Genomic DNA, 9,200 nt, shown 5'->3' on the forward strand with positions numbered 1-9,200 from the left:
AACAGTAACAAAGTTTAGTTTTTGTAACAGAAGTATAGAAATATTACTTAAACCGCTTGTAATAATTAAAGTTTTTGTTTTTTGTAGAAAACAACAAATAAGGTTATTTCAACAATAAGTTTTAGTTAACAAGGAGCTGTTTTTTGGTTTTTTATTTGTTTTGTGTTTAAAGCTAATATTTATTTGCAGTCTCAGCTTCAGTTATAAGCAGAAAAATTAAAGTTTTTGTTTGAGGGACTATACTTGGTTGCACAATTTTTTCCAAATGTCTGCAATTACTTGTTTAAAATCCTTAATGTAGGTAATGTTGAATTTAAAAGTACAGTACTAAGTTTTAAACTATCTGAAGGTTGTAACTAATCTACTAGTAAACTTCTTTATTGCAAATCTTTTAATTTGAATATAGCATAGTGTTGTTAAAACTTAACAATATTTCCAAAATTAAACTAAATTAAGTTACTTTTTAAACAAAACTAACTGAATTTTAAAATGTTTCAAACACAGATTTATTAATTTTTTATTAATATATTTAATTAAAAACACGACTTACTCAAATTAGCTTTAACTTATACCTTTACGTTTAAAGCAAATAATGTTATATATTTTAAACTCAAAAGGCTTGTTAAGGGTCGTTGCTAAAGTAATTTATTAATAAAATTTTCAAATAAAAATTTAACATACCATAGGTAAGAGGTTTAACTATCAATTTTTCGTAAACACAATATAAATGCTTAATTATTCAAGTTTTAGTTTAAAAACAAATAATATAACAGTAAAAGTGTTTAATTAAAAGAAAAATTCTTAAAAGTGTATAAAGTTCAACAACTATTGTCATTAAAAATACAAACTATACAAACTAAAATATTATCTAGATACAACATACATACGTACATTTTTTGTAAAAACAATATAATATTATTAAAAATACTTTACAAAACATAGAATTTTATAAAAATCGAAGCAAAAGTAATTAAAATAAACTTTTTGTATATAACTATATTAGTTACATTTTTTCAGTTCAAAAATAGTTAAGCACTCTTAAAATTGTATTTTATACTTTTTTGTTGTAAGTTTGTTTTTACATTAATACTACACAATCAAATCATGTGAACTTTGTTTATACAATGAAATCAATCTAAATCGGCTATGCATGTTGTGCTCAAAAATTACTTATGTACAAAGTACACTAGATTGAAATAAAAGGCAATCAGTGTGATGTAAACAAAATAATTGAAAAAACATAAACAACATAAGCTTGGTTTATTTATCTTCCTACGTTTCAAACGACTGCTTTTTTATTTTTTTATTTCTTTTGTAGAAAGATGACTGATTTTTGTTGTGGTAATTAGCAAGCTCTTCCAACTGATTAGTGCTGACATTCAAGCAGTTTAGATCACGCTGAACACACAACTTTTGCCAGCTTATGCGTCTGCCAACTCTCGCTGTACAACAGAGACTCTTTGGCTCGTTGCCAATTTTCATAAAATGACCGAGGCAGAGAAGCCTGCGCTGGCTGAGAGTAAACATAGTGGTGAGACCATCTCGTCTTGACATTTTCTCTTTGATTTGTTTCCATGTAATTCTAAGGTTACGAATGAGATATCGTAAGATGATATTTTATCCCCTTTTTTTTCTGCACACTTGAAATAACGTAACTTTTTAAGGACTTTATTTTAAAGTACTGCGTTCACAAACACAATGAATGTTAAACTTTGCGCGAACTCTTAGTTTTAGATTCTCCGAAGCTTTTATTGTTAGGCAGGCGAACATGTCTGAAGCTTTAACAAAGCAACCACTGGTTTCTGTTTCCAATGAGAACCAATTGAACTCAGTAGATGATTTTTTTCTTAGTGAGTTACAAGTGAAGCATTGTTAGCAAATAGGAGGTCAGGTGGTGCGAAACTTTTTCACCTCTTAGATGCGCCATGTCAGGCCACTGTCAGTTCTGGTGTTGAGCTTTAATTCCATACCCGACAATCTGAATGCGCGCTTCACTGGAACTTGAAAGAAAGTTTCTTAATGAGTTGAGCAAACTATGCTGTAAATAATTTTTAACTTAAAATGAGTCGGAAAAGCTACGTTTGTATTGGATGGTTGTCGTTGTAGTTGTTTAAAAACATTTAACAATTTGAATAAACTTGGAGGACACCCAGTCTTTAAAAATGACGCTAGCAATCCTTTTTAACAACATACATAAGAACTATATTAGCAAGTTGTTAAACAAAGTGCTGTACAAAAAAACGTTTATTGAATTTGTCTTGTAGTTGTCGTGCAGAGAAATCAACATCAGCAGTATAGCGTTCAGACCTGAATTTACATTGCATTTCGACACAAACTCTTTCAGATAGTTTCTCCAGTAACCATGAAGCAAACCATGAAAAAGCTTAACTACATCGATAATCTGATTAAATATCATGCAGATGAGGTGATAAGCAAAACTTGCAAAGGAGTATCAGGTCGGCTGGTATTACGACACTGCCTCTTGATTTTCAAGGAGCCGTTTCATTAATAGTTTTTCAGTAGCTTTATAGTTTAATGTTTTTCAGTAGTTAGTTTGTAGTTAGTTTGGTTTATAGCTAATTAGTCGTTGGCAGACTGTTCGTGTATTAAGTATATCAAAATTAAAAATATTCTGTTCATTAAAGAAAAGATAAAATAGTGTTGAACCCATAAACCTAGCTATTCATTATCATGGTATAAGATTTCAACGGTTTAAAATCACAAAGCTTTTCGCTTTTTTTTGATGATCTGTTTTTCTTAATACACCATAAATAGACTTTGCTTAACCTCTGTAAACAGTAATTTAAAGAATACCTTATAACAAAAATTATGTAGTGTGTTTTATTGCAGTTCTTTAAAAATTATTTCCAGTTTCACGTAGCCTTTTAACACTTGTGTTACTTGGGTGCTGTTGGTAGTTAAAAGCATTTTATATGCTGTTTAGCTTATAGAAAGCAAATTGGGGTACAAAAACTTTGCTTATGGCAAAACTCACATAGCTGTAAACCGCAAGAGTTTAGTTTTGATACTACAAAAATGTCTTGGACAGGGAGCCAAAAATACGAGATCAGATACAAAAAGTTCATTGAAATAGCCTAAAATAACATGTTTGTGTAATTTGTTCCATACTAAAGTTACACACTAAAATTACACTAAAATTTATTATGAAACTTATCTTTCACTTGCTCGCCAAGTATCAATACATGTTGTTTTTGTTAAAGAGTTGATGTTTTTTTTTGTATGTAAACAAAGAATGGCAGTATGTGTAACCACCAGACCCAACTTCCACAGGTTGTAGTAAATATCTTCCCTTATTCAATTTCGAAGCCTTTTCAAGTTAAATTGGTGGTTTAAAATGACAAAATACTAGTAATAAAACACTTTTACTATTTAAAGTTACACAGCTAGTTAAAATAAAGTCAGTCATTTTAAATATTATCTACTTGTAAGAAAACACTTTTACTAGTTTAATTCCCAGGCCATCTAAATTGTAATAATTGGTTCAAAATGACTATCTATTTATAATGAAGTATTTCAAACTAGTAACAAAACATTTTTGTTTGTTCAATTTCACAGTCATTTAAAATGAAATTAGGCGTTAAAATGACCATTAACTTATCATAAAGTATTTATATTGATTTAATTTCACAGTCATTTAAAATGAAATTAGTCTTTTTACTGTTCTCACTTCTCGCCAACTTCCAATGCGACGGGGACGAAACCGCAAAAAGCGGCGGTCTCCCTTCCCGCGGTCTGCCCGGAAAGCGCGACCAGAAGGGAGAGGGCGGAGCAGATGGGCTGAGGGGGTTCACCGGAAAAACCGGCAAGCAGGGCGTGAAAGGTCGGTTGAAAATTGGTTTTAGTTCTAGCCAGTTTAAAAGCCTTTTTTTTTACACACATGTGTATTTGATAGTTTTCAACTTTCTTTTATATTCTAAATATTTAAAATGTTTTTTGATCTTTTTTAAGTTTTGATTAATACGATATAGTTTATTGTTTGTTCTTTAATATTGATTTTTACTTTAATGTATACTTGATAGTCTTGTGTTTTTAAACTAATGTGTTGTATTCTAAATAGCTTTTAAGTCTATTATGTTCTTAATATGCTTCGATTTAAAAAGTATATATACAAAATATATGTTCTTGAATAATATATTATAAGTAAATCAGGAATAAAAATTATTTAGTTAATACAAAAATTTATTATATAAATACATTTTCAAATCTCTAAGAAGAGTTATTATTAGTTAGGTCTATCTTTATTTGCAAAACTTTACACTATACTTTACTTTGTTATGATGTCATTTAGCTTATAAAACTGATTTTAAATACAAAGACAAATAAATTGTTGATAATTTTAGTTTTTTTTTGTTGTATTTAGGTGAGTCTAGTGTTGACTACAACATTATCGACATAGACCATCTAAAACACGAAAACAAGAAAATAAAAAAGAAATTTCATATTTTTAGTAACCACATAGAACATTTAGAGCGTGAATTGAAACAGCTCAAAGAAGAGCACCAAAATTTGACTCATGACCATAATAAACTGAAAAAAACCCACAAGAAATTGAAAAATCTTATGTACACATATATGGGAGGTTGTTTAAATTCAACGTATTCACATTTATAGTCATAATTGTAAACTAAAAAATTTTCATACCTTATAAGGTCATATTTTAATAAATATATTTTTTTACAATGTATGCAAGTATGAAACTAAATAAACTTTTAAAAAGTATGAAAGTTACTTTACTTTTAGTTACTTATAATATATATATATGTACATATATATATACATTAATCAAAATGTTAAGTTGTAAATAAACAATATTTAAACATTCTCATCTCTAGGAAAGCCTTGTGCTGTAAAAGACATTGAAATCAAGAATGGAAGTGTAGGTGACATTATAGGCAATCTTATCCCAACCGGTACAAAGATATCTGTCGTTTGCGACCCTGGTTACCACCTTGTAGAAGAAAATCCAGTTTGCCAAGACGGAACTTTTTCAAAAACAAGCAAAGTTATAGATATTTGCGAACGTTCGTAACTTTATTGTTTTAAGTTTAAATAACTATAAGAATTTTGATAAATTTACTATTAAGACAGATTTACAAATGGAAAGTCTAAACCAAAAAATTAAAAACTAAATAGTAATTAACTTGGCTACATAAGCTAGGTTTTGTAAAATATGTTTAGTTTAAGTTGGAATTTACTTACAGTTTTAAAGATAGACATACTTTTCAAAACTTGTAAATATTTTTTAGTTAGTAGAGAATCATGAGTTTCAAATATCATGAGTTTCAAATTTATATCCTCATGATAAAAATAATTGTTTTGTAAAATGCATTTATGCAATAAGATTTACAAGACACACAACTTAAATAAAACTAGATATATTTCGAGCAATTCTCATCAGTAAGGTACTAAGCACACAAGAGATAAGATTTTACAAACTTATATAGTAACTAACTAATCAAATAATCATAAAGTAATCAAGAGTTTAAAAAAAGACAAAGGCAATTAGTAAAAATTTAAATCACTTATGTTAAGTTACGTTATAATTAATCTACAGTAAAACTAAACGTCGATAGAATTAAAACAGCACTTATAAAGTATTACGAAAATAAAGAAACGGTATAGTGAAAATCTTTTTGCTTACATAAAACAGGTTTCCTTAACAAAATACAAATAGCTTATAATTTAATCAAACCGAAAACATTACTACAAGTTTTAAAATTTTTAAATCTATTTATATTTAAAACTACTTGAACATGTTGAACTATTAACCAAATTTTCTGCAATGAGTGGACGTTTAGATGCATTTATAACCTTGACCGGTCTATCATTTTTCGTTTCTGAAAAACATAAGTATTTCTATTTTATACAAACAGAAATATATCTAGTTTTATTTAAACTTTGTGTCTTGTATATCTTATTGTATAATGACTGGTCACTTATGTTCAAATACATTTTACTCATTCTCAGCATTTGAGTACACAAAAGTAATTTCTAGTTAAAGGGCTGTAATTAATTACCAACTAATTTTATTTAATTTTTTTAAACCTAATATTTAATTTTATTATAGAAGCATATAAACACATAAAATATTTTTATCACTTTCAAAAATAACAAAGTATATCGACTAACAACACTTTAATACATCTACTGCACTTAATAAGAAAATATTTATAAACAATCTATTAACTTTTTTATTAATTTTTTAGCTAGATTACGTGATTGTAATAATGTAAAGAAATTCTACCCTGGCGCTCAAAATGGTGTTTATACTTTAAAACCCTATGAAGATGTTACACAAAACTTAGAAGCTTTTTGTCAGTTCGACTCTGACAACAATGGGTGGATAGTCAGTTTTTTTAATGTTTTCAAAACTAACAAGAAAATCTCATTTAAAGAGTACTATTTTTATGCTTCACCCTTTTTTTCCCAATATTAAAACCGAGCTATTGAAAATCGCAATATAGTTTTATTTACTGAAACTTACACTTTATATACACAAATTTAAAACTGCGTAACTGCATAGTTTTTTTTTTAGCGTAGAACGTTATTATCTTTGTAGAAGATTATAAAATTAATGCTATTTCTTTGTACAATGTTGTACACTTGTATACAATCAATAGTAATTCGTTTTAATAATTTTATATCAGTTTACAATCAGTAGCGACTCATTATATATATTTGTACACTATTATTAAAACGTTTGTTGTATAACCTTGTGTCCAGGTCTTACAAAAAAGGACAGACTCGTCAACGAGCTTCAAAAGAAGATGGTCGGTTTACGTCACAGGGTTCGGTGAGAAAACAGGAAACTACTGGCTCGGTTTAGTTAACATTAGTGTATTTAGTTTGTACATTACTACGATATAGCTGTTTGTAACATAAATTAAAGTTGAGCAGTTTGTCTATTGGTTTGCTTTAAATAATACAAATATAATTGTAAATTGTTGCAACAAAAATGTGTTTGATGATGAACATGTAGTTGATTAAAATTAAATTTTATTAAGTTGTTAAAGTTTCAATATATACAAATAATTATTTTAAAACAATATTAATATTGTACAAAACAATTAAAATTTAATTAAAAGGGTTGGAGAACATGTACGCACTTCTGAAAGAAAGGGACTTCGTGCTTAGAATAGAGCTTGAAAAACTTAATGGAGAAACTGCATACGCCGAATATGAGTAAGAATTTTTATGAATTTTAAACACAAACAAAAAATATAAATTAAAACAAACTAGCCTGTTAAAATTTTTAAATATAATTAATAATTATTTAAAAATTTCGATCATGCTAAAAAATGTCATTTTACAGAAAATTTACACAGAACAAAATTTACAAATATAAAGGTTGAAAAATAGTATTTTTAAAATTGATTGATAATACTAAAAAAGTTTTTTATAACTTCAACACACTTAAAAATATTTATTTTCGTGCCGAAGACTTAATAATGCATAAACCAAATCGTACACAGTATTATGCCAGTATTGAAACTTACAATTTATACTAGCTTTCTCGTTTGATTATTTCTAACCCAGTAACTTATACCATTAATCGAGGAAAAGAATGTTAGAATAGTTAAAAAAGAATTGTTTAACAATCCGTTTTAATAGTTTTATTATTTTAGTGAGTTTTACCTAGGAAGTGAATCTGAGAAGTTTGCTTTACATGTTGGCCACTACTCAGGAACTGCCGGTAAACATTTTTATTCTATCTTTTAATTTTTACTGACAACTTAAATTCGTTTCACTAAGTTTTGGTTCTATAGTTAAAAGAATGACCTATCAATAATCATTCCTTTATAAAGTTATAGTGTTTGTTCTCAATATAAAGTCGAATTGGTAAATTCTGATACTAAGAATAGACATTAAGCAAGTTATTTTATTTTTTTTCACAACAGGCGATTCGCTAGCTTACCACAATGGAATGAGATTTACAACCAAAGATCAGGACAATGACCAGTATTCAGGTAAGTATTATATTGCGTAGTTGTAAAATAACAATACAATATAATCAAATTCTTTTGTATGAATCTTATAAATTCATTAGAGTTTTAGATTAAACAATAAAATAAATAGCTTAACTAATAAACTATTTACTAATTTGTACTCTAATATAACATGCTAAACAATTTTTTTATATAATCAAATTCTCTACCTTTTAAATCGAATTGTGCCACCGTTTACGGTTTAAAACTTTTAGATTAAACAAAAGAAAACACTTCAAAAAACAACTTATATACTATTTACTATTTTAAATATTAATAATAACTAATAACCTTTTAATCAAACTCATTCCTTTATTTAAAATATTTTCAAAGGTAATTGCGCCACCTTGTCTGGAGGCAGAGGAGGTTGGTGGTTTAAAACTTGCAAGTATTCAAACTTGAACGGGGAATACCAAGACCCGAGTAAGAATAACTACAGAGGTTTGTATTGGTACCATCTTAATGAACACCATTCCCTCAAAACTTCAGTTATGATGGTGAAGAGAAAAAACTAATATTTGTGTGCCTTTTTAACAGTTTAAATCATTTTACTTTATGTACAGTGTTTTTTGCAAATTTTTATAACAATTGTTTTGTATGTGTGTAATTGAATACATACTTCTTTTACATTAAATAGTTTTACTAAAATTGTAAATGATGTGTCAGTTTTAATTAGCTTGTTAAAAATAAATGTTTACAACTTGTAAATAGATTGCTATTTGTTTTTCAGTTTAAACATTTCTTCTGATTAACTTTTCAGTTTTTCAAATGTATTTAGCAATAAATACTATTAGTTTTTGCTTTAAACATCGTAAATTTTTTAATTGTAGCAATAAAAGATAATTTAAAAAAATAAAACTGTAGTGTTAGTTGTTATAAGTCTACTTAACTCTCTATATGTAGTTTTAAAATAAAGTAAAGAAATAAATTGTGTTGTTCATCTTTAAATTTATTTTATATAATTGACTAACTTAATTAAAAAAAACTATTTTAATAAAAAAGTTCAAAAATATAAAGGTTTAATATTTTCGATATATTTTAATTAGATAATTTTAAAGCGTCGAAAAGCAGACAAAACAAAATTAAAAAAATACTTCAATACAAGTTTTATTTAAATCCATACTATAACTTAATTTTTTTTTTGAAACAACACAATACCTTTACTTGTAGTCCAAAAACCACTTTAAAATACTG

The 9,200-nt window shown here is 27.2% G+C and overlaps 1 long non-coding RNA gene across 1 annotated transcript; it reads left to right on the top strand.

The window, feature by feature from the left end:
* The first annotated feature begins 7,649 nt into the window (after positions 1-7,649).
* On the top strand, positions 7,650-8,435 carry LOC145841754 (uncharacterized). The gene is made up of 3 exons (XR_014370149.1): positions 7,650-7,714; positions 7,920-7,988; positions 8,340-8,435. It is a non-coding gene; the product is annotated as an uncharacterized LOC145841754 (long non-coding RNA).
* The last annotated feature ends 765 nt before the right edge of the window (positions 8,436-9,200 follow it).

The sequence above is a fragment of the Thalia democratica genome, chromosome 7 (assembly GCF_965202585.1).
Source record: "Thalia democratica chromosome 7, ktThaDemo2.hap1.1, whole genome shotgun sequence".
NCBI classification, from domain to species: Eukaryota; Metazoa; Chordata; class Thaliacea; order Salpida; family Salpidae; genus Thalia; species Thalia democratica.